Below are 27034 nucleotides of genomic sequence, written 5' to 3'. Positions count from 1 at the left end.
TTCGGTAATGTTGCAAAATTGGGTCTGACAGCTACCGTAGTTCAGTAAAAAGTAAAAATTATTATACTGAACCTCAGAAGTTTTCAGTCAAAAAGCTGAAGGTTCGGTATTTTTTATGATTTACAATTCGTACCCAGTATAAAAAATTACCGAACAAGCAAATCGTGATTGAGTGTGTATATGAGTAGCATAAGAGAATGCATAAGACAAAGAAAAATAAATCTCCAAACAGTTGAATTGTTGCATAGGATTGGATAAGAAATAATTATTATATCTTGAAGATTTTAGTTAATATCGTAGTGAGTGGAAAGAAGCACTGTAAATTGTAAGTAGTAATAATAAGATTTAATGTGAAATGAAATTTAATAAAGTTATTTATAGTTTAAGCTGGTCCACAAAACACCGTATTTTGATCTGCTTTAAAAGCTGTGCAACGATTGAATCGCCACCACAACACTTACAAATTATTTACAAAACTTACAAATTCATTTCAAATTTTATCTAGATCTTCCAGATTTTTGTAATATGGGGCCTAAATAATCTGGAATATTCCAGACAAATCTGGAAGGTTAGCAACGCTGGGCGCATGGAAGAATGGTAGTCGAAAGCTGTCAAAACGTATGGGGCGATCCAAATATGACGTTCATCATTTTTCGAGATTTCCAGACCCCCCTCCCCCCTCTGTCACGCTTTCTCCAATATCTAATACAGCGGTCCTCAGCCAGCCTAATTACACGGGCCATCTCAACGCTTTCAGAATAACTCGCGGGCCACATGATTTATAATTATTAATTTTAACAGCTTTGAATGGGATTGCAAAAAACACTATTTCTATGAAAACGGATAATACATTTCTGGGAACTTTATGATTAAAGCAGAGGGGTTTGGAAGCGAAGATATGTGACAGAGAAACATTGCCAAGTTTTTAATGAATTATGTTCGCTAATATAAAATAATTCATGTCGAAACAACTCACCTTGAAATACTTTCTAAAAGCTAAAAACAGAGCTTTATTAATACACATAATTCAAATTCAATCAACACGTCACTTATCGCATTGAACAATGCATTTGCAACTTTTTTGACTAATAATACAAAATGGTCTACTTTACAGGTTTTTATCTATTTTTATGAATCGATTCATAACACATTTGAACATAACTAGAATTTTAACATATATTTGTAACTTTTTTTTCTTTTACGAGTTAAAAGCAATAACGGTAAATATTTCGACAAATTTCAAAATTTACACAAACACATTGTACATTTGTACATTTAGTTGAGTTTAATAATTATACTGAAGATACTCTTATATTTCGAGATAAATTGTTTGAAAATTTTTCGCGAAATTCACTTCAATCAGATCAATATTGTTTTGATCTCTTTCTATTTAATTTTTAAATATGTACTTAACCTTTCAGTCGTCGCGCGGTTTGTCACCATCATAACCGTTGCTGATGTGAACGGAAAGCGAGGTTTTTTCAACAGTATTGTACAAAATACAAAAGCGCGACAACTGAAGTGTTAAAAATACATTTTAACACTTAAGTAATGTCCGACATGCTGTGTAAATTTTATTCATATCGGGCTATATATAACTGAGATTTATCCCACAAAAGTAGACCATTTTGTATGGAAGATAGAAAAAGTTGCAATTGTATTGTCCAATACTGTACATCTCTTTGCGTTTGGGCTCCTCAACCATTCAAAAGCAATTTATATTCAAATATTTCGAATAAAATAATTTTCAAAGATTTACAGAAATAGGAGACATTTTTGAAGTCAAAATTTGAAAAAAAAAATCATCGTTCTGCGGACACCTCTGGTTCAATTTTGTAAACTTAAATATGTTCAGCAGAGATATTGTTAGAGATTTGAAGACTTTTTGCAGGCCCTTAGTCTTCCCTTTCAAATTCTAAAAAAACAGGTTTTTTAAACTTTGAGCTTTGGATGAGTCAAAGTTAATTTCATATAACTCTTCATGCCATGAAGATGAATGAACGCAGAAACATTTTACATGATTTCAATGACTGACTTTCCAAGAACAAAGTTGCAAGAGCAAAGGAGTAAACACCAGGATGAATAAAAATTATAACATGCGGGTCGCATCAAAATGGTGAGTCGACGGAGTCCTCACAAGTTCCTACCTCATGCTTCCACGGGTCGACGGATGACAAATGACCGCCAGCTAAGAGTTGCGTGCTTAGCTGGTAGTGCAGCCTGGGTCCTGTAGTCCTTCTGACTCCAGCTAGATTGAGGAGGTACGTCCACCGAGCGTCTGTTCACCAAGGAGGTGCGGCTCAAACAGCGTCTGTCTGGCATCCAGCGGCTGAATAAGAAATGCTCTTCCCCGGAAGCTACACCTAAGATGGCAGCCCCATCACGGCGGATAGGGAACCTTAGGCTAACAACCTACTGTCCCCGAAACATCAAAAATGTTCAAGTCCGTTGGCCAAACTTTGGAAAACACAGAATACCATCGGGACAGATTCTGCTATATTCTGGCCTGCGAGGTGAACACGCTCCTCGGCACCGTGGAGTTGGCTTTCTGCTCAGCGCCCAAGCTTACGCCGCGCTTATGAAGTGGGAGCCTATAAATGAGAGAATAATCGTCGCTAGATTTAGAACACGGGTCCGACACCTTACCATAGTCCAATGTTATGCGCCAACCGATGCTGCCTAATTGCAGGACAAAGAAAACTTTTACAGTCAACTCAATGCTGTCGTGGATAAGATTCCGAAGGGTGATGTCAAGATCTACATGGGCGACTTCAATGCGAAGATCGGATCCGACAACTCGAGCTATGAGCCCGTCATGGGACGCCATGGTCTCGGAAAAATGAGCGAAAACGGAGAGCTGTTGGCAGAGTTTTGTGGCAATAACGACATGGTGATCGGGGGATCGCTCTTCCGCCATCGTCCGGTTCACAAGGTCACGTGGGTCTCGTGACGGCTTTACCGAAAATCAAATTGACAACATCTGTATCAGCCGAAAGTGGAAACGGAGCCTTCTTGATGTGCGGAATAAACGTAGCGCTGACATCGCATCCGACCATCACCTTCTCATCGGCGAGGTGCGTCTGCGCATTGCGCGGATTCGTCGACAGGAGGGAAGAGTCGGACGTCGATTTAACACACGCCGTCTGGAAGATGCCACAGTGAAAAGGTCCTTCGTTGAAGAACTGGAGACTCGTGCTGCTAATATTTCGGAAGGTGGCAGCGTAGAAGAGCAATGGACCGCCATCAAGAATGCCTTCATCACTACCAGCGAAAATAATCTGGGTGAGCTACGCACTCGGAGAAAACAGTGGATCACCGATGAAACCTGGATGAAGATAGAGGAGCGGAGAGAAGCAAAAGTCGCGATAGAGCGGGCGAAAACCAGAGGAGCCAAGGCACTTTCCCGTCAACGATACTCGGCTCTAGAAAGGGAAGTTAAGCGCTCATGTAGGCGGGACAAACGAGCGTGGGCGGACTCACTTGCTGATGAAGGTGAGAAAGCCGCAGCAACCGACGATATTCGTCTTCTCTACGATATCTCACGACGCCTTAGCGGAGCAAAGATGAATACGACGATGCCCGTGAAAGACACGACTGGACAACTGTTAACCGACCCCACTGACCAGCTAAAACGCTGGTTTGAGCACTTCGAACAACTTTTCCAAGTGTCAACCCGGCCACCAACACCTCAGCATGATCCGCCTAGGGTTCGGCGTATTAGTCGCGTTAACACCGAAGCTCCATCACTGCATGAGATAGAAACAGCCATCCAAAGTATGGAATCCAACAAAGCCCCTGGGGTCGATCGCATATCAGCCGAGATGCTCAAAGCAGACCCCGCAATATCCGCTCAACTGTTGCATCAACTATTCCGCAATATCTGGGACACCGCGACTTTTCCGGCCGACTGGATGCAAGGCGTGTTAGTGAAGGTACCCAAAAAGGGTGACCTCACTGTATGCGATAATTGGCGGGGCATCATGTTGCTACACGCAAACAAATTTTGTTGTATAATCTACCGAATCCATGGTAGAATTAAGAACTGCACCAACGATTTTCAACCGACTACAAAAATCTGTTAAGTTTACTATAATCTGGTGAAAATCACTGAGCAGTGCAGTAAATTTGACTATGTCCATAGTAGCATCCACTACAAAGCATTGTATTTCAATCAGTGACACCCACCGTCCAACACAGTGTGGTCAAAAGTATGATGCTAAACTTCTCAAATCAAGAATATTTCTAGTCAAAAATACTACAACTCTGGTTAAATCAACAGAAGAAATTTTCTTGTGTAGTGATGTTGACTATGTTTTGGTAGAGTTAACAGATTAATGTAGTCGGTTGAAAATCGTTGGTGCAGTTCTTAATTTTACCATGGATTCAGTAGTTTCTACAATAAAATTCATTTCAGTGTATGTATTGTTCTCAAAGTTCTATGCAAAGTGACCCTAAACCGGATCCAGGAGAAGATCGATGCGACTCTCCGTCGGCAGCAAGCGGGATTCCGTGCCGGACGATCCTGTGTGGACCATATAGGCAAATATTTTTAAAGCTAAACGATCACTCCGACATCTGGTGGCTAGTAGGAGAACCGGCAAAAAAGGGGTTTGGTTGAGAACTTACCGTGTGCAGCATAGAAAGGACCACACAATTTACACTTTTTCTCGGAATAGTTATTTTGTAGACGATCAGAGATCATTGAGAAACAGAATAAACTTTTTTTCCTTTGAAAATGTACAGATCCGGTCAGTGCTCATGTACGATTAGTGGGATAAAATTGGAAAATTGGTGTTTGGCAACATAGGTTATAAACTTCCGGATTCTTTGTTAGTGGTTAAATTTGTTGTGAAATCACACGTATGGCAAGAATAATGGTACAAAATGAGTATGCCAATGGAAAATAGTTCAATAATCGATTGATTATGAACTAATTTTTGGGTTGAAGAATTGAATTTTGGACGTAAACAAACATTTTCAGTGACATTTCACTCGTTCTTCCTCAGCGACCTCTATGACGGTGGCGCATTATATTTGCCTATTGTCACGCTCCGTATCATCTTGGAGCAAGTCAATGAATTCCAAGAGTCCCTGTATATGGTATTCATTGACTACGAAAAAGCTTTCGACCGACTCAATCACGAAAATATGTGGGGTGCCCTGAGACGCAAGGGTGTTCCTGAGAAAATCATCGGCCTCATTGAAGCGCAGTACGAGGCCTTTACGTGCAGAGTATTGCACAACGGGGTCTTGTCTGAACCCATCCGGGTTGTAGCTGGAGTGAGGCAAGGATGTATACTATCACCACTACTGTTCCTCATCGTAATTGACGAGCTCCTGATAGGCGCCATTGACCGTGAACAAAACCGTGGGCTGCTGTGGCAGCCTATCACTATGGAGCACTTAAATGATCTCGATTTGGCTGATGATATTGCTACACTAGCTCAACGGCGCTCTGATATGCAGAGTAAGCTAGACGATCTTGCCAAACGCTCCTCAGCGGCAGGTCTCAACATCAATGTCAACAAGACTAAATCGTTAGATGTAAACACGGCCGGCCCTTCCGGCTTTACAGTAGCCGGGCAAACAGTGGAGAACGTCGAAAACTTCCAATATCTTGGTAGCCAACTGGCTTCTGACGGCGGTACCAAGATCGACATAGGTGCACGGATCAAGAAGGCGAGGGCTGCTTTTGCGAGCTTAATAAATATTTGGAAGAACAGTCAGATTAGCCAACGCACCAAAATTCGAATATTCAATTCTAATGTCAAATCTGTGCTGTTATACGCCAGTGAAACATTCTTGATGGTAATGGTGAACAGTGTAGTTTGTTTCTGCAGTGCAGTGATAAATAAATTAAATTACGTGTGAAATAGTGGACTTGCCGCGGAACAACGATTTCTACCGCGAGCAACATTTTATTTTGAAACAGGATAAGTAGGAGGCAAATTGTCTCTAACGCTTGTCCTCGTTTAATTTTGCATTTAATTTTGCCCCAGCAGCTGCTGGAGGCTGGTAACTTTTTTGTACACTGTATTGTTTCATCTGTGTTAAGTGTTGCATGCATGTTTCGTTTGGTGGAAGTGTATAGGTACTAAGCAAAATGACTGAGTGCAAGCAATGTGGGGCCCCGGTATTAATTTCTGAAATACCGACCACATGTACAGGTTGTTTGAGTGTGTACCATTACAAGTGCACACCACTGACGAAAGCTGTTGCTAAGCTTGTCAGTGAGAACGAAAATCTGCTATTTAAATGTAGTGATTGTTTATCAAGCCAGTGTTGTGGCGAGCAGAATTTACCGCTCCCGACCGTACGAATGTTCGAAGAAGAGATGAAGAAGATTTCTTCTATTTCGGATTCTTTCAGTGGCGTTCGGGATCAAATTGCTGCTCAGATAAACGACGCGTTAAAAACCGGGATGGAGGAATTGGTGAGAAGTCTAAATGGTATCATGGATAAAGCAATTTTTGAAATGTCAAAATCTGTGAGCAAAGAGTTGGAAAGTATTAAATGTTCATTTTTTGAATTTAACTCGAATAATAATTTAGTTGCAATGAATGATAAGCACGGTACATCAAGTACGGCATCGGAGCCGAGCCTGCTTCCCAGAGGCAAGAAACGTAAGGTTCAGGAAGACGTTTGCGCTATGTCGGATGTGTTGTTCCAGAGATTAGTGTTTTGAGATGTTTCAAATGTGGAGAATTCGGGCACATGAGCATGAATTGTAAAAATTGCGATGCATGCTGTAGGTGCAGTGGAAATCACAAGACATCCGAATGTACGTCAACTGTTTTGAAATGTGTCAATTGTATAAAAATGAATAAAGAACGTAAAATGAACTTGGACGTCAACCACGGAGCATTCAGTTATGAATGTGAAGTCTTTAAGAATTTGTATCAAAGAAAAAAGAGCAGCCTACATTCAGGGTGGCCAGTGAATTTCTGATTTCAAATTCCCGGTTTTCTCCCGGTTATTTCCCGGTCGTAAATAATGGATAAAAACCCTTATTAAAAAATTTGGGGTTGGTAATGTCTATTACATTACCGCGGGGTTGACGTAGAACTACGATGATTAATAATTTGATTTGTCAAGTGTATGAATTTGTAAGTGTACTAGTTTTGTGTTGTTATTGATCGGATGAAGTTTTCAGAAGTTAACTCTTTTTGGACTTATTTTGGTAGTCCTGAAAATAACCATTTGTCGTTCTGTGGTTCCGAGAACCAGTGTTTGGTGTTCCAGGAATAATGCCAGATGATTGAATTTGTTTGTTTGGTCGTTGCTTCCTTGTGTTGCTTGGTTGGGTGATCGGTTTCTGGCTCCAGCTGTAGTTCGCCAAACTCCTCCAGTAGATTAGATGTTTGATAGCTCGGGTGCTTCGATCGTGATAATCGATAGAATCGGTCCAGTGCTTTGGTCTGTAGCAATATCCATTGCATGAGCATTTAGGCTCTGTACATTGATACTCATCAATATGCAGGCTTGGCCGCTATGATCCAGTATTTCACGCAGTTCGTCTCAAAGCGTCACTAATCGATGATTGCCTAAGCGCTGCAGCTCATTCCTCAAGTCAACCTTCTTGGTAGAATTGCTGCCTTTGGCGTGATTGAACTTAAAAAGTAAGAGGTTGTTTCCGAGATACGACCGCCAAAGTGACGTTGGATAACATTAGCATCTTCTATTTCCTGGTTTGAGACCGTCACGAACTTATGAAAGATTTCTGAGAGAACAGCACCAATTTTCGACCCAACACTAACTTTCGACCGATTTTCGATACGGTTTTGGCCTACTTTGTATGAAAATCCGAAAATTGGCACATAATTCTTGTAGGTCGAAAATAAGTGCTCTTCTAATCAATTTTCACACTATTTGTTGCATGCCATTGTTGACCTATTATGAACATTTTGTGTTATTATTTGGTTGGTTCGATTAACTCTTCAACCGGTCGATGGAAAAAGAAGCATGAGCGATAACTTTTGCTCAACAAACAAATATTCCGCTTGAAGGTCCACGCATGATCCACTAAGATTGATTGCTTAAGTGGGTTCCGAAGCCTTTCGATACTCGTCGTATCCGTGGCGAACGTGCTGAAATTGCATTGAAGCACAATTTCAAACAACTGCCCTTTTCAGGGCGCAATTATAGTTTCGGATGATTAGTTTTCAACGGAGATAAATGGCAAACAAAGTTTAACATAGGTTCCCGTCGTTCGGGTCGGGCGGCGGTAGCAGTCTTTTCTGTGTGCGTATTTCCATACGTTCGACAATGTCTTACCAAATCGAAAGACAACAAAGCTGTTTCTTATTAGTTTTAGCTCTGTGTTCGACGAGTTGATACTGATCGCTCTAGTATCATTTAGGTAGCGACGGCGACAACGGCATTATGCGATCATCTCTAAATGCGAAACAAACCGGGAGGAATTCTTCATTCAAGTGCCGTTCGCAATTTATCCGACTCATGCACACACTGTCGAGGATCGCCCCGCGCGCGCACAATGGGAAATTTATTTCCCATTTATGGTTGCGTGCAAATGACTGACCAAAATCTGAATCAATCACATTCAATCATCAGTAATGTCGCTCTTCACGGTGGAAAATTCTCACAACTCTTTTAAAATGAAATTGTCGTCCTGAAAAGGACGGTTGGTGGTAGTCACCGTCGATCAAACTGGGTTTTCATTCCATTGTTAGATAGAAACACACCAAAAGATCACCGAAAACGATTAAATTAAAATGCGGTCGGTAATTTTGTGCTCTCTTGTCCATCCTTGTATTCGATGGTTTGCTCACTCCTCCGACGGTAATTATCAAGGTTTCTGGACGCATTCTCCACGAATTCGATGGGCTAGCTGGATGCCAAGGGCCATGATGAGCGATTAAACGGAACCCGCAGCTTTTAGCTTGGGAATAAACAGCAGCAGCAACGACGAACGTGTAAATTTTATTCCGATATGAGTCCTTCTCCGGTTGCTGGTCAACGATTGACTGATGCGCGCGTGAAGTCGAGTTTGGTTGGCTTCGACTGAACACGAGATAATAAAGAGAAGTAAGAAGAAGACCGAAAGGGGCGTTTCCCTTTGAATGACGAAAGTGGCTAAGATATCGCGCAATGATGTCTGTGTCAGGAATACACAAGAAAAATGTGCTTTTCTATAAAAAATAAGACAAGCTTCGATATTTCCCAATTTTTCAATAGTTTAGTCATGATAATCAATAGTTTTCATTGTTGGAGTAGATTCGAAAGATTTTCAATCGATTGGTGCAAGAATCTTGAAAATCTATCCGGGCGTTAGTAAGTTATTAAAAGTCAAAATCTAACAACTTTTCGTGACGCGAGCGATTTTTCGTTTTTCGAAATTGTACCCCAGTATGTTGCCGTAAAACATTATCCAACGTCAAAAAATTGGAAGAGTTTGTCAAAAATAGCCCTTGCAGTGAAGTAACCCGCGACAAACCAACATATACCAATTGTTGATCCTGGCTTTTGTCATAGTCGTACACGACCTCGGGGAAAGTTCCACCTTGCGACTTATGAACAGTAAAAGCACAGGCGCTAACCATCGGGAACTGAATGCGTTTGCATTTGATTATGCCGCACAGTTTGAAAGTAAAATAAAAATTCTCTATACAGGAGTGAAATTGGAGTTTCAAAACCAAGAGCCTTACGTTGGCATGAAATATTTTGAACTCTTATAACTGTTTTCTGGTTTAACGAAATTCCTTGAATGGCACCTCAATTGAAAGACAAGACATCAAAGGGTCATGTCGTTTACTTACTGAATCCCACGTAACTGTCTAAATAGTTTAATAACTGTTTTAGAAGAGAACGTTGATTTCAAGCAAATCTATAAATAGGGGTGGCTAGAGAAAATTTGACGTCATTTGCTTTCCATTCTCCGCTTGGATCGCATCTCAGCAGGCAACAGATCGTCTTGCTCTGACCGGGCGTGCTTCTCAGGCACAGACTTCGATAGCGAAGGACTTCCCCGTTTGTCTTGCTTCGCTCAAATCAAACTGTCGAGCGAGCGAGAGAAGATGCCGTCCGAAGCCAAAGTCATCACCGCTGCCGCCGCCAAGAAGAAGAAGAAGAAGAGGAAGCAGTCCACAGGAAAATTTGCGGTCGAACTGTGAACACGGTCGGGCAAGTCATTCTGGCTTTGTGCTTCACCGCTTGTTTGCATTCACCCAGCCATCGTCATCGCCGCCATCATTAGATTTCTACTTAAGTCCGGTGATCCACTACCTGTTATTGTTGTGCGTCATCCACGTCACGAATCTTTCGGTTTGTCGTATAAGCAAATAACTTGCTCAAATTTATACATTTGAGTTGAGGATTCCCCGTTTGACCATGGCAATCAACTGATAACATCCCGCAGTGTTATTTATCTGTAAGAGCATCAAAGCTAACAAAGCCATCGGCCCTTTTCAGGGCCATCAAATTGGTGGAAAAGAGTTAAAAGAGAAATATTTCCGACTTTATATATGACTTCTTATATTCCTAAATCAATTTCACAGCTTCATACAAAATTTCATTTGTCATGAATAATTTATGACTAAACATTTTGAGACTGTAATCGCGGACGCTGCTGCAGTGCCGTCGGGGTGAGTGCTCAACATTCCACAACAATTGTAAAATAGAGTGGCATTTCCAACAGCGTCTTTATTGTTCCATATTTTGTGGGAACACTTTGATTAGCAAAATTATCACATGTAACAAAATCGCGACATTTTAAGAATGCATTCGAATAGACATTCTCATTGAACAATTGTAATAATTTTGGCACCCATGGATCAGAAATTTACCGTCATAATGAAGAAAACTATTGAATATCATGCGTGATTTTAATTTATTGTAAGCTATTAAAATAATGTTGATATGTTTAATGTCCATACGAACGCGCATGTGAATTTTCCAAGATATGTAAATCCCTAACCAAGACATCAACTTCATGTACCTTATCCTAGATTGGTCAATCAGAAGAAGGCGAAGAATACGAAAGGGAGGAGCATCGTCTGCAATTCAAATTATGTAAAACATACTATCTTTGACAGATTCGGTTCATTTAAGGGACGAATGACCTTCGGATTAAAATCCCTCTGTAACAACAACAGGATTCGGTTCATTTCATTTACACTTTCGAGCTAGTAAGAACTTCTCGTGATAATATAGCTAGTAATATTTCTTAATGTGATTACCAAAAACTTGCTATAATCTCTTAATTCATCTCGTAGCATCATACAATATCTGATTTATCACGAATAATCGACAATACGACAATTTTAGGATGTTCCAAGAACGCTGCTGCAGTGCCGTCGGGATGCAATAACAGCATAATGCTCATCTTGTACATCCCTTGCCAAGAAATCAATTTCATATAGCCTATTTCTCAGATTAACGCAATAGACAACATGTAGAAAAATCAATTCAGATCAATAGTTGCTCATTACAATTGGTCAAGAAACAATTTATTGATTTTAATGTCGCAATTTTAATACATTTTCCAATTTCCGTACTCGAGAATTTTGGAAGCGGGGGCCGTGATGCTCTGGATGGATTGTCCTCCATGACTGGTCCTGGCTGGATATATTCGTGGGGAGAAACTCGACCCTTTACTGCAGGAATTTCATTAACAACTCTTTGGTAAAGCAGAAATTTTCCGAGGAAAATTCTGATAAAAGTGAACTTTTTCAAAACAACTCTTATTGATTGGAATATTTATCAACAACTCTTTGTTAAGTAAAATCATCCTTAATAACTCTTTGCTTCATCGCCAAACCAAACAATTTCATTGAATTCATCATGTACAAGAATATGAATGGTAAGGAGAGGCAGATGGTGTATATTTCGCTGGCGTTACTTTCCAACAGGTCGCCGGTTCGCGCTGACTACTAATCCGTCCACTGAATGATTTTCAGTTGTTGCTTTCGCTTCGTTGATCTCTGGTTCCGTTCGCTACTCGCACACTGCTGTGGCTTTCACGCGCTCTTCTTTGCTGCTCCGCTGCTTGATCCGTTCGTTATGCCGTTCGATTTGTGAATGAGCTGGGAGCAGAACAACCAGTGGTTTTATTTGCTCGAGCTCCGTTCACCGATGGCGAGTGGTGGGGTTCTCGCTTGGTTGTTTCGTCACTCCGTTCGCTACTCGCACGCGATTGGTTATTGCTTTCGCGCTATTTTCGTTGATGGTGTGATTCTTCCCTGAGAAAAAAATTGCAACTCTATTGATTTTTCATGCAAAATGATCAAATTTGATAAACTATATCTCAGTTATTTATGGACCGATTTGAATGAAATTTTCACAGAATATCAGACATAACTTAAATTTTAACATATATTTTTGAGTGATTTTTCCAATCACACGTTGAAAAGCAGTAACGGTTTGTCTAAAGTGAATTTTTTGACGGTTTTTTATTATTGACATAACTAAACATACTGAAGGAATAGCGTCATGGTATCTTCAGCAAAGTTTTAGATTTTGACGAGATGAATAAGTTTGCTCAAGACAGTTTTTGTGTAAGGCTATCAGATTTTAAGATAACAAGTTTTGATTTTTTCGTCGCAAATTACAGTTTAGTCAAACCGTTATTACTTATAAACTTGTGATTGTAAAATTTATTTAAAAATATTTGTTTAAACTCAAGTTACATCTGATGTTCTGTGAAAGTTTCATTCGAAAATATTTCCATAAATAACTGAGATCTAACTTACCAAAGTTGGTCATTTTGTATGGAAAATCGTAAACGTTGCAAATGCATGCGAATAAGTTGGGGCCTTCCTTAGCCCGCGGCTACAAAGCAAAGCCATGCTGAAGGTGTCTTGGTTCGATTCCCGGTCGGTCCAGGATCTTTTCGGAATGGAAATTTTCTTGACTTCCCTTGGCATAGAGTATAATCGTGCCTGTCACACGATATACGAATGCAAAAATGGAAACTTTGGCAAAGAAAGCTCTCAGTTAATAACTGTGGAAGTGTCATAAGATCACTAAGTTGAGAAGCAGGCTCTGTTCCAGTGAGGACGTTATGCCAAGAAGAAGAAGATGTGAATAAGTTCTCTGTTTATTCAACAAACCAGCTGAATAATTCTTGGGTGCACAACAGAAACAGGGTAGCGGATCACAGGGATTTAGTTGAAATCTGGAAACGTAGCTCAATCTTGAAATCTTGAGTGATTTCACAAACCAGATTCTGGATTAACAGCTCAGCAAGCTTCTAGCAGCGAGGTACTTCTCGCTAAGCAAGTTCGGAGGAGCTCTTACCAGCTCGAAAGCGGAAATGGAATGAAACTGAATCCAACGAAGGCAGCATGTTTCATAACCTTGGAATAGCAGATTATGCTCCTCCCTTTTGTGCTCTTCGCTTTCTGAACGACCAATCTGGGAAATGGGTATGTGCCAATAATGTGTTGGGCTTGGAATTACTTGAAAATTACGGAGAATACTAATACGTGAGAAATTGGTCGAACATGAATTGTTGGAATGATTGGCATTCCCTAAATATTCAATACGAGCTATTGATAATTGATAGTTTTCTTTATTATGACGGTAAATTTCTGATCCATGGGTGCCAAAATTATTACAATTGTTCAATGAGAATGTCTTTTCAAAAGCATTCTAAATATGTCGCAATTTTGTCACATGGGATAATTTTCCTAATCAAAGTGTTCCCATAAAATATGGAACATAAAAGGCGCTGTTGGAAAAGCCACTCTATTTTGCAATCGTTGTGAAATGTTGAGCACTCACCCGACGGCACTGCAGCAGCGTCCGCGAGTGCAATCTCAAATGGTTGAGTCATAAATTATTCGTGACAAATGAAATTTTGTATGAAGCTGTGAAATTGATTTAGGAATATTAGAAGTTATAAATAAAATCGGAAATATTTCTCTTTTAACTCTTTTCCACAAATTTGATGGCTCTGAAAAGAACCGATGGCTTTGTTAGCTTCGATGTTGTTACGGATAACTAACACTGCTCGGACCAGCAAAACTCAGGGGGCTTCTGGTATTTGCTTCTAACGGGATTGCTTCTTGACCACCAATGATGATTTCATCACGAGTCGAAATTTTGAAGCGCGGGTCAACAGCTTCTCGGCCGATTAAATTTGCGGCGGCGATGACGATGGCTGGGTGAACACAAACAAGCGGTGAACCACAAAGCGAGAATGACTCGCCCGACCGTGTTCACAGTTCGACCGCAATTTCTCCTGTGGACTGCTTCCTCTTCTTCTTCTAGGCGACGGCGGCGGTGATGGCTTTAGCTTCGGACGGCATCTTCTCTCGCTCGCTCGACAGTTTGATTTGAGCGAAGCAAGACAAACGGGGGCGTCCTTCGCTATCGATGTCTGTGCCTGAAAAGCACGTCCGGTCAGAGCAAGCCGATCTGTCGCCTGCTGAGATGCGAGCCAATCGGAGAGTGAAAAGCAAATGACGTCAAATTTTCTCTAGCCACCCCTATTTATAGATTTGCTTGAAATCAACGTTCTCTTTTAAAACAGTTATTAAACTATTTGGACAGGTATGTGGGATTCAGTAAGTAAATGACATGAAGCTTTGATGTCTTGGCTTTCGATTGAGGTGCTAATCAAGAAATTCCGTTAAGCCAGTACAAAGTTATAAACGTTTAAAATATTTCATGCCAACGTAACGCTCCTGGTTTTGGAATTCCAATTTCACTCCTGTATAGAGAAGAAAGACGTACTTCTACGTCAAAATATTTGTTTAAACTCAAGTTACATCTGATGTTCTGTGAAAGTTTCATTCGAAAATATTTCCATAAATAACTGAGATCTAACTTACCAAAGTTGGTCATTTTGTATGGAAAATCGTAAACGTTGCAAATGCATGCGAATAAGTTGGGGCCTTCCTTAGCCCGCGGCTACAAAGCAAAGCCATGCTGAAGGTGTCTTGGTTCGATTCCCGGTCGGTCCAGGATCTTTTCGGAATGGAAATTTTCTTGACTTCCCTTGGCATAGAGTATAATCGTGCCTGTCACACGATATACGAATGCAAAAATGGAAACTTTGGCAAAGAAAGCTCTCAGTTAATAACTGTGGAAGTGTCATAAGATCACTAAGTTGAGAAGCAGGCTCTGTTCCAGTGAGGACGTTATGCCAAGAAGAAGAAGATGTGAATAAGTTCTCTGTTTATTCAACAAACCAGCTGAATAATTCTTGGGTGCACAACAGAAACAGGGTAGCGGATCACAGGGATTTAGTTGAAATCTGGAAACGTAGCTCAATCTTGAAATCTTGAGTGATTTCACAAACCAGATTCTGGATTAACAGCTCAGCAAGCTTCTAGCAGCGAGGTACTTCTCGCTAAGCAAGTTCGGAGGAGCTCTTACCAGCTCGAAAGCGGAAATGGAATGAAACTGAATCCAACGAAGGCAGCATGTTTCATAACCTTGGAATAGCAGATTATGCTCCTCCCTTTTGTGCTCTTCGCTTTCTGAACGACCAATCTGGGAAATGGGTATGTGCCAATAATGTGTTGGGCTTGGAATTACTTGAAAATTACGGAGAATACTAATACGTGAGAAATTGGTCGAACATGAATTGTTGGAATGATTGGCATTCCCTAAATATTCAATACGAGCTATTGATAATTGATAGTTTTCTTTATTATGACGGTAAATTTCTGATCCATGGGTGCCAAAATTATTACAATTGTTCAATGAGAATGTCTTTTCAAAAGCATTCTAAATATGTCGCAATTTTGTCACATGGGATAATTTTCCTAATCAAAGTGTTCCCATAAAATATGGAACATAAAAGGCGCTGTTGGAAAAGCCACTCTATTTTGCAATCGTTGTGAAATGTTGAGCACTCACCCGACGGCACTGCAGCAGCGTCCGCGAGTGCAATCTCAAATGGTTGAGTCATAAATTATTCGTGACAAATGAAATTTTGTATGAAGCTGTGAAATTGATTTAGGAATATTAGAAGTTATAAATAAAATCGGAAATATTTCTCTTTTAACTCTTTTCCACAAATTTGATGGCTCTGAAAAGAACCGATGGCTTTGTTAGCTTCGATGTTGTTACGGATAACTAACACTGCTCGGACCAGCAAAACTCAGGGGGCTTCTGGTATTTGCTTCTAACGGGATTGCTTCTTGACCACCAATGATGATTTCATCACGAGTCGAAATTTTGAAGCGCGGGTCAACAGCTTCTCGGCCGATTAAATTTGCGGCGGCGATGACGATGGCTGGGTGAACACAAACAAGCGGTGAACCACAAAGCGAGAATGACTCGCCCGACCGTGTTCACAGTTCGACCGCAATTTCTCCTGTGGACTGCTTCCTCTTCTTCTTCTAGGCGACGGCGGCGGTGATGGCTTTAGCTTCGGACGGCATCTTCTCTCGCTCGCTCGACAGTTTGATTTGAGCGAAGCAAGACAAACGGGGGCGTCCTTCGCTATCGATGTCTGTGCCTGAAAAGCACGTCCGGTCAGAGCAAGCCGATCTGTCGCCTGCTGAGATGCGAGCCAATCGGAGAGTGAAAAGCAAATGGCGTCAAATTTTCTCTAGCCACCCCTATTTATAGATTTGCTTGAAATCAACGTTCTCTTTTAAAACAGTTATTAAACTATTTGGACAGGTATGTGGGATTCAGTAAGTAAATGACATGAAGCTTTGATGTCTTGGCTTTCGATTGAGGTGCTAATCAAGAAATTCCGTTAAGCCAGTACAAAGTTATAAACGTTTAAAATATTTCATGCCAACGTAACGCTCCTGGTTTTGGAATTCCAATTTCACTCCTGTATAGAGAAGAAAGACGTACTTCTACGTCAAAAAACGACACAGATAATTTGAAAATTGCAATCTGACCTGCAGAATTGGTCATTTACAATGTTTAGATTATTCAAACAACCGATTATAATAAAGTCTTTACGACATGTGGTTCCTCAAGCGATTAATAACAACGTTTTTCAGACTAAGCTTAAAGGGGCTTGTTACCATTGTGGTGTTATAGCTCAGTGTCTGTAGGCTTATTTTTGTATTACCAAGTAGTAAATTGAACTTCAGAATATATTTTTCATATTTTCCGGTAGGTTCAAAAATTAAAACGGTTCAACAAAGGCGATGATTAAAGCGAAAAATCAACAATTTATATCTAGTCTAAAGCAGTCAAAAAATGCTCTGCAAACTTCTACATCATGTTAAAATTTGCAAACTTTTTCAGAACACATATTTTTATACCGTAAAATGGGGTGTTAAGGACTCGTGGGGTTTTAAGGGATTGAACTTCTCAGTCAAGTTTGACAAATCACAGAAACGTGGAAAATCGATGTATAAATCATCTGAAATGCTCAATTTGTTCGGAGGATTGTGAGCTGCATTATGTAATAGGAGCTATCTAATAATATGAAGTATTGTGTTTGCTAGATATTGAAAACTGTTCAAAACATTTTTGTTCGAATTTTATGGGCTAAATACATTTATCTACAGAACCATGAAATATATTTGAGAAAAATTCGCGAGTAACGTAGAAGAAAAGTAAATTTAATTGAGATCATAGTGCAGACAAAAACTTCTTAAAATTATATCTGGGTTTCGATTTTGAGAAACTTTTATGAAAAAAGTCTCGTTTTGAAAATAAGTGGGGTGTTAAGGGATTATCTATTCTAACTTTTCTAAGTTACTTAACTCATTTGTTTTATGCCGTTATGTATTTCAATATACAGTGAAACCTCCATGAGTCGATATTGAAGGGACCATCGACTCATGGAAATATCGAGTCATGGAACAGAAATGCTTTGGAAAGCTTTTTCGAGGGACCATCGCAGTAACCATGAAATTTTATTTCTAGTATGGTTCCATGAGTCGATATCGAGTCATGTAACATCGACTCATGGAGGTTTAACTGTAGTTTTGGGTTGTTCCGTGAATTTAACCTGCATGGAAAGTTAAGGGATCTATTTCGTTAGTCACTGAATATCACCAGAAATGGCTTATCTCAAAATTAGGTAAAATTGTTAGGAAAATGTAGATTAAAACTGAATTGGGGATACGACTGTGATAGTTTTGTTCTAGGTTATGGCTTTCACTCTATTATGCTCAAAAACGGATTTTAAGTGTTCATGTCCGAAACGTCGGATGAAAACTTGAAATCCGTTTTGAGCATAATAGACTGAAGGCCATAACCTAAAAGACAAAAACTGATTAATCTAAATATGGGGTTTTCATGATACAGTTAAACCTCTATGAGTCGATGTTCCATGACTCGATATCGACTCATGGAACCATACTAGAAATAAAATTTCATGGTTAGTGCGATGGTCCCTCGAAAAAGCTTTCCAAAGCATTTCTGTTCCATGACTCGATATTTCCATGAGTCGATGGTCCTTTCAATATCGACTCATGGAGGTTTCAGTGTATTTTTTTCAAAAGTTGTTCCATAGCATTGGTGAAAAGTTTGGAAATAGGAATGGTTATCTTAAATGAGATGGTTTTGGAGCTATTGATTTTTTTAAAAACTACCTACGTCCTAGATAAACAATAATAATATAAGGTTATTTCCGATCTCTTTTTGGAAAACTTTTACTCGTGGTCATGTGTTAAGTGTTGTCGAGTATTGAGTACATTGTAGTATAGTGTGTGCGATTTCCGCTTTATATTGGAAACTTTTCGTAAAGATTTTTTTTTTTCGATTATGCCATTAGGTGTTACATGCAAATCCGTTATTTGGTGTGGTGCTTTATTGAAAAGGCAAATTGGACACTTACTCTCTTCAAACTGAAAGCTTGTTGAAATTATCCTTCTTTTGACAAGTCATGACAAGGTTGCTCTGCACTATTCTAGGATACGAATACTGCATATAAGTATACAAATCCTTTCAAGACAATTGTGCGATGCACTTATAGCTAAATTGAAAAAAGAATCAATATGTATGAGAGATTTAGTAGGTAAATTAAAACGGTTAACGTTTGCAGGAGTTCCAATTTGAGTTATATTGAAGTAATATCCTCTTTAGATTGAACACATCATCGATATTGACCAAAATAATATTTTTTTTGCTGTTGGCAAAATATAGTTTTATTTACAAAGCTCAAATTCCTTAACACCCCATTTTGCATTTTCGTCAAACATCACACATTTTTATGATTATCTCAGAAATCTGCCATAGGATCATCTTCATTGTAATTGGCTTTTGATATACACGTCGGGAGAATGGTAGGACTGTATTTCGTTCAATTATTGACGTACTAGAAGTTGCTCGAAATTAAGGTAGAATTTTTTTTTCATCCTTTAACACCCCATTTTACGGTACATAAGTTCTAGTGACTTTTGTACGGTACACCATACTAAGTTATAAAATATCAATATTTATGAATGATTACAATAACTTTTTAAGTCGTAAAAAAATAGATTCTTGTTATTTCTGAAAAATATTCACACAAAAACAACGCTAGCAAAGAAATTGATTAACTGCCAATTTGAAAAAAAAAATCCTGATAAATTGCAGAAAATAAATGTGTAACAGAGACATTGTAGGGAAAATAACTACTTGGTCACTTGGCATGGATTTTTTTTCTCCGCCGAATTTTCTGAAACTTTGCAATAAGAAGCAGTTCAATATGAGCTCAGTAGCTTTTCAAAAACAACTGGTAAAATTAATTAAAAGTGCCAAGAATGTGAACCGGCTTACCTGACTGATTTAAAAAAGTCATATCCAGTTCAAAAGTTCAAATCTAAAGATTAATGTTAAGTTTAGTACCTTGATATACGATTATATCAATAAAATTTTTGATGAAATCGGTTGATTATACTTGAGATCCTCAAACAAACTATTTTTCCAGTTGCAAGGACATGGCCAAGGTATTTCCTGGCCATACACCAATATGAAGCATTTTCCCGGTAGTAATTGAAATTCCCGTATATTTCCCAGTTTTATCCCGGTGATATGAAATTTCCGCATATTTCCCGATTTCCCGGTTCGCTGGTCACCCTGTACATTTCAATGAATAGCAACCAAGTTCCAGTAGTAATGTGAATCAGTTCGATATCTTGTATTTAAATATAGCCGGTTTATCTACAAATTACGTTGAATTACGTCAGATTGTAGAAGAAAAACGTCCATATCTAGTATTTTTATCAGAAACGCATATTGTTGACATAGATGCATTTGATCAATACAGTATTCCGGGTTATAATGTGGCTGCATGTTTATCACATTCGAGACACACTGGCGGAGTTGCTATTTATGTCAAAGAATCAGTTCAGTACAGGCTTCAATTGAACGAAGTTTGATAAGGTAATTGGTTCTTGGGCATCGCAGTTGATCGTGGCATGAAGATGGGTAATTACGGTGTATTGTATCACTCTCCCAGTTCAAGTGACCAGCGTTTTATTGAAATTTTGGAAAACTGGCTTGAGATGTTTGTAGATTGTAGTAAATTAAATGTTCTTGCTGGTGACTTTAATATTAATTGGTGTGACAATTCGAATTCGAATCATTTGAAACGATTAGCTGACTTTTTTAATTTAAAACAAAAGGTAAATGTTTATACACGTATTTCCAGACATAGTCAAACTTTGATTGATCACGTTTATACTAATTTGGATTCTGTTAGTGTTATTAAAAAATCTGATTTAAAAGTAACAGACCATGAAACATTAGTTATTAATATTGATGACAATAGTAGAAATAAAAGTGACTTTGTAAAATTAAAGTGTTGGAAAAAGTATTCAAAACATGCCGTTTCAAGTCTTGTCGAAAGAAATGTTGATTTTCATACAAACGACGGTTCGTTAGATCAAAAGTCAGCTGTTCTAACTGATGTTTTAAAAACCTGTACCAATAAATTAGTCGAACATAAATTTGTTTCGTTGAAAAATTCGAACAGCTGGTACAATTTGGATTTGTTGCGTTTTAAACGCAATAGGGACAAACTGTACAAAAAATGGCGTAGAAATAATAATAATACAAATTGGAATAGGTATTGTCTGTTTCTTTCACAACAAAACGCGCCGCCAACTTTCGATCAGACTGAAAAAATCGTCGCCAGCAAACCAATCAAAGGAGGTGATTTGCCTTTGTGTTGGTAAGACTGGTGAAACGTCAAATTCACAGCGGTTGCTTGGCTGGCGACGATTTTGGCGATGGTTTCACCGGCGACGATTACAAATCGTCGCGTCCGATAGGGTGCAAAATTTACAATACAAGGTCGCGCGTAATAAACACTCGCAAATGGTTAAACAAACTCGTTGCGAGTATATTCAGAGGAAAATTGATCAGCATCAAAAAAACAGCAAAGAGTTATGGAAAATTTTGAAATCCTTGTTAAAACCTAGTAATTGTAAACCGCGGTCCATAACTTTCAATGGCACATTAGAAGAATCAGAACGAGTAATAGCATGTAAATTTAATGAGTATTTTGTGGACAGTGTTTCATCGATTAACCAATCCATTGAGTTAGTAGATGAACTTGACGAAATAAAACAGCCGATTAACAATAATTGCACATTTGAATGTTTTCACCCAATAACGTTGGAAGACCTACGAAATATTTGCTTTTCTATGGGAAAAACGGCTGGCGTAGATAACGTTAATGCGAGAATAATACAAGATTGCTTTGATGTCATCGGCCACAATCTGCTGGACCTGATTAATGAATCGTTACAAACTGGGCACGTGCCACAAGTTTGGAAGGAATCACTTGTGATTCCTATTCAAAAAGTTGCTGGGACGATTAAAGCCGAAGAGTTTCGTCCCATCAACATGTTGCACACATTAGAGAAAATTTTAGAACTTGTTGTAAAAGGCCAGCTGTTAGCATATTTAAATAGTAATAATTTGCTAATACCAGAGCAATCGGGATATCGGGAAGGTCATTCTTGTGAAACCGCATTGAACCTGGTGTTGGCAAAGTGGAAAGAAAACGTAGAGCGTAAAGATACGATTGTTGCTGTTTTTTTTGGATCACAAACGCGCTTTTGAAACGATTTCTCGGCCCTTGTTGTTAAGAAAAATCAAGCGCTTTGGATTTTCGGGTTCTGCATATACCGTTTTGATTCATATTACGGACACTTAAGGCTTCAGTAAAGTACAACTAATCACTACACACATAAATTGAATCGTTCTGTACAAAACTTTAGCGTAATCAGGCCTTGCAAACACTTAAATTTCGATTGGTGGGCGAAAATTCGGATTCCACATCTTTAATTCACTTTAATCAATAAAAATGTTCGGTCTCTTCATGATTTTTATTCCGGACACAACCACACTTTCGCTCCATATTCCGGACACTTTGTTTCGAATTCCGGATAGCTCTTGAAAAACACAATCAGAATAATCGAATCATTAATCAAACGCACTAATCCGTAAGAAAGACGTCAAAACTAGTTAAACATTGTAAATTTTCATGGATTGCTATGTAAAATGTTAATAAAAATCATCATTCAAATCGGGAACTTTTTGACAGCGCATTTTGAAAAATTTCGAGTGAAATCTTTCCCATACAAAGTAGAGTGTCCGGAATTTGAAGCTGTCCGGGATTTGAATCAAAACGGTAGATGGTTTGAGAGCTATTTAACTGATAGAACCCAACGGACTGCTTTCAATGAATTTGTTTCGAGCCCCGTGGTGAACAGCCTTGGCGTACCACAGGGGAGTGTATTAGGGCCCATTTTATTCATTATGTATATAAATGACATGCGACGAGTTTTACGTTTTTGTGACATAAATCTTTTTGCAGATGATACCGTGATATTCATTGCGGCTAAAAATCTTGATGATGCCGTTGCACATATGAATGCAGATTTACGTTCTCTGAGTAGATGGTTGAAGTACAAACAGTTGAAATTGAATATAAGTAAAACTAAATTTATGTTGATATCGCGGAATCGAACAAATATAGACGTCTCAATACAAATTGATGATGAGACAATTGATCGCGTGCGCGAAATTAAATATCTTGGCGTGATTATTGATGACAGATTAAAGTTCGACGCTCACATCGACAATGTTATCAAGAAAATAGCCAAGAAGTATGGAATACTCTGCCGATTAAAAAACGATTTAACGATTGCTAGTAAAATACATTTGTACAAATCAATCATCTCTCCACATCTGGAGTTTTGCGCTTCCATTTTGTTTTTATCAAATGAAACACAAATATCGAGAATGCAGCGTTTGCAAAATAAAATAATGCGTTTGATTTTGAGATGCAACAGATTCACTTCCTCGTCTTTCTTATTAGATGCTCTTCAGTGGTTATCGGTGAAGCAAAGAATTGTATTCTTGACGATGGTGTTCATTTTTAAAGTAATTATCGGTTTGTTGCCTCGATATTTGTGTGATCGAATTGAAAGAGGAAGTGACATTCATAGATATAATACTAGAAACGCGACTGAATTAAGAACACCACAGTTTTTGTACGGTGCTTCACAAAACTCTTTGTTTTTTAAAGGAATAAATGTTTTCAATTCGATGCCTATACACATCAAACGTGCTGCAACTCTATCACAGTTTAAGAGACTATGTATTTCACACGTCAAAGCTGCCTTCTGAACAGCTACATGTTAACTTTTTTGTACTTGACTAATATTGTATCTTGACGAAGTTTTGACTAACGGATATTTTGTATTGACTATATTGTAAAATATGTTTAATAATTATTGAGGCACTAATAAACTACGATGTTCGCCTCGATGATGATGATGGATTTTTTATATATTGACGTAGTTATAGTTTATTCCTTTTTATGTGTAGTCTACGGAGGTTTGAGTCCCGCGCGCGGTACACAGGTATAAACGACTGTTTGATTACTTATCTTTTGAATTGAGAATTTATGCTGTTGGTGGATGCCTTGCATTAGTAGTAAGTTTTCTGGTTGAATGTCGGAAATTTCTTGAAAATGCAAATGTTTCCGATAGTTTTGACATCATCGGCGGGGTTATCAATTCTGGCAATGTTTTGGATTTTGTTGAACTTTCTTGATCACTATTAAAACTTATGAAAAGTGTGGTTGAGACCAACAGATTTTTACCATTTTTTTTTTTTTGCTGTATAGTATGGGAACTTGTAATGTTGTTTAAATCTGTTGAAATAATCAGACCGTTTATTGTTTGCAAATCTGGTTAACATTGATCATAATTAATTATCTTAAAGATATATCGTCTCGCTCAAACCTTTGTAGGGGTATGTGGTGGGACCATCATCATCATCATCAACGTGGTGTGTATCAGCGAAGAACACTCAACGGCTGCAGGTGTTCATCAACAGATGCCTGCGGTATATAATTCGGGCATGGTGGCCACACAACTGGATTTCTAATGCTGACCTCCATCGTCGGTGCCACCAGCAACCGATACAAACCGAAATTCGACAACGAAAGTGGGGGTGGGTCGGCCACACTCTACGTCGGGGCGGAAACGAAATCTGCAAACAAGCGCTGGAATGGAATCCAGCAGGACATCGCAGCAGAGGCAGATCCAGAGGATCATGGCGGCGCAGCCTCAACAAAGAAATAAAAGAAGTCGACGGCAATTTGACCTGGCCGCAGGTCAAGGCGATAGCTGGCAATCGCTCAGGATGGAAATCTTTCACGTCGGCCCTATGCACCAGAATGGGTGCCCAGGACCCATAAGTAAGTAAGTAAGGGCCGCATCACATCAACTTTCAAAATCCATTCGCGGGCCGCACAAGCAGTTTGGTGACCACTGTATTAGTTTGTACTACAACAAGTTAATTGGAGTTGATATGGTTAGCGTGGAACACATTTAAATATCGGAGAAAATTTTCCCTTATGTGATTACGCCAATGTACGTTGTTGTTCTTGAGTTTGATGCTGACCTCGAAAACATGGATGCCTAGCACCGGGCTGCAAAACGATGCGAGCCTTGCGGGTGGCTGATTGGCCAATGAGTTACATGCATGGCCTGATTCGCTACTTACCGCAGAGTAACGCGCATGCGCTAGTGTCCATGCACAAAAATCGCTAAAAGGTAACGCGAAAAATATTTCTATGGCGAAATGTATCTAACGAATTATTTCTCAAAATTGGGAACCATATTCGAAAAAATATTTGGTACTGGTTGTACGTAGAGTTACATATTTCTCAGGAGCACATGAATGTACTGACGAGCCTCCAACCAATCCGTCTTTTAGCTCATCGGAATCCTAGTCTGCTGCGCTAGACGGAGGCTCACGAAAATTCTAAAAGTGTGCTCTCGGGGAGACTCGTCTCATGCGCTGCTCAGCGCTACGTATAAGGATTGCCTTTGTCGGCGTAGCACTTCGGTAGAATGCCGACGCCGAACTTTCGGTGATATTTCATTTCTCTAATGAACTTCGGTCTAAAGTTAATCTGAATGCACAATGGAGCCTCATTGCTTGCAAGCGCACGGGCGCGCTGTATGGACCAGTGCACGAGTTCATTATTTGACGTTTGAGCGGTGCCGTGTTATTTATGTGGCCATGGTAACGAGTGAATATGGCACCGCCCAAACGTCAAATTAGTGAACTCGTGCATTGGTTCATGGTCCGATGCACGAGTTCACTAATTTGACGTTTAAGCGGTACCGAATTCACTAGTTGCCATGGTCACGTAAATAACACGGCACCGCTCAAACGTCAAATAGTGAACTCGTGCATCGGACCATACAGCGCGCCCGTGCGCTTGCAAGCAATGAAGCTCCTGCACCTAAGGCTACAGTACGTGCACAGTAACTCTAGTTGTCCGTAATGATATTGACTATCACGCCTACCAAATATGTTTTCGATTAATGCTTTCATTGACGAGAAATTTTAAGTTAGATGCCTTTCCCCATACAAAATCAAACGAGAAAACTTCTGCTGAGGACAAGAGCAAAACAGGTAATCCATTAATATAATTTCTTATTGACCGTTAAAAAGGTGGTCGATGGAAAATTATGTGTGACGTCTTTTGTCTGTGATATAAGAATATGTAAGAATATACTAAAGGTGATATCCTAGACGAATGATTCTCGCCCAATTTGTGATCTCGCCTAAAAGCCATTGGTAACCAAGTGTTAAGCTTTAGCAATGTTATGTGTAGAGAAGATCAGTCTCTTGTTTTTGATGATTGTTTTTATATTTGTCCATTCATTTGATTAATATCATAAGTTATGCGAGAATTATAGCGGATTACCTGCTTTGCTCATGTTCACAGTTTTTCAGCAGAAGTAAAATCCTTTTATTCTGGTATGAGGAAAAGAATCTAACTTCAAATTACTCGAAAACAAAATTTTTTTTCGAAAAAAAAAATTGATGCGCGTGCTGTCATTAGGAACAACTTGTACCAAATATATATATATATATATATATATATATATATATATATATATATATATATATATATATATATATATATATATATATATATATATATATATATATATATATATATATATGAATTGAAATCGTTTTTGCGCGTCTCGTGAGTGCCGTGAAAAGTGTTGATAATAAAGGTTGTTGGTGAATCAATTGATTTTATTTTCTTCGTTGAGGAACGCTGAATTGCAGCGGAGTGTCGAAAGTGGAATTTGGTGAGTTTGTTCCAATCAGCAGCCAATGCATAAATTGATATTAAATGTTAAAGTGTTTTTTTTTTTCATAGATGGCTATATAGACAACTCAAAAAAAAATCAAAACAAAAATTGACATTGAAATTTTTTTATAAATTAAGTCAAATGGTTGAAACGATGATTGCCCACTTTATCTCCATCACCCCTATGATTGTCAAGCCATGCAGCATAAATGTTGGTGTTACTATCGCATGAATGTAATTATTTATCTGTATTTACTACTTGTTGAATTGATTGAATTTGTAGGAAAACCGAGAAGCACTTTATGTTGGGGCTATTGAATACATCATTGCTTCTTCATCATTCTGCCTATCTTCCTTCCTTTTAAAACTGGAATGTTTTCTGTTTTTGTGTCGGGCTGATTTGTAAGGTTAAATTAATACATTTCTCGATTTCTCAATCCTGATTCGAATAATGACCATGTAATTATAATTACCAGAAGTAAAGTTGCTCATGTTCTTATTTAACGGAATCATCACAACAAT

General features: G+C 38.9%; 1 protein-coding gene and 1 long non-coding RNA gene across 2 annotated transcripts in view; one reads left to right on the top strand and one right to left on the bottom strand.

Annotated features, from left to right (window-relative positions):
• Positions 1-27034, bottom strand: part of LOC5574440 — a 63724-nt gene that overhangs the window by 9325 nt on the left and 27365 nt on the right. The gene's annotated exons all lie outside the window — the stretch shown is intronic.
• LOC110677884 overlaps positions 1-27034 on the top strand; it is a 58356-nt gene that overhangs the window by 5825 nt on the left and 25497 nt on the right. Inside the window, exon 2 of the long non-coding RNA XR_002501255.1 lies at positions 7513-7515. This is a non-coding gene — a long non-coding RNA (uncharacterized LOC110677884). The remainder of the gene's footprint in view (positions 1-7512; positions 7516-27034) is intronic.

Source organism: Aedes aegypti, chromosome 3 (assembly GCF_002204515.2).
Source record: "Aedes aegypti strain LVP_AGWG chromosome 3, AaegL5.0 Primary Assembly, whole genome shotgun sequence".
Classification (NCBI taxonomy): Eukaryota; Metazoa; Arthropoda; class Insecta; order Diptera; family Culicidae; genus Aedes; species Aedes aegypti.
The sequence above is the reverse complement of the archived record's forward strand: the minus strand, read 5'-3'. Positions and strand labels throughout refer to the sequence as shown.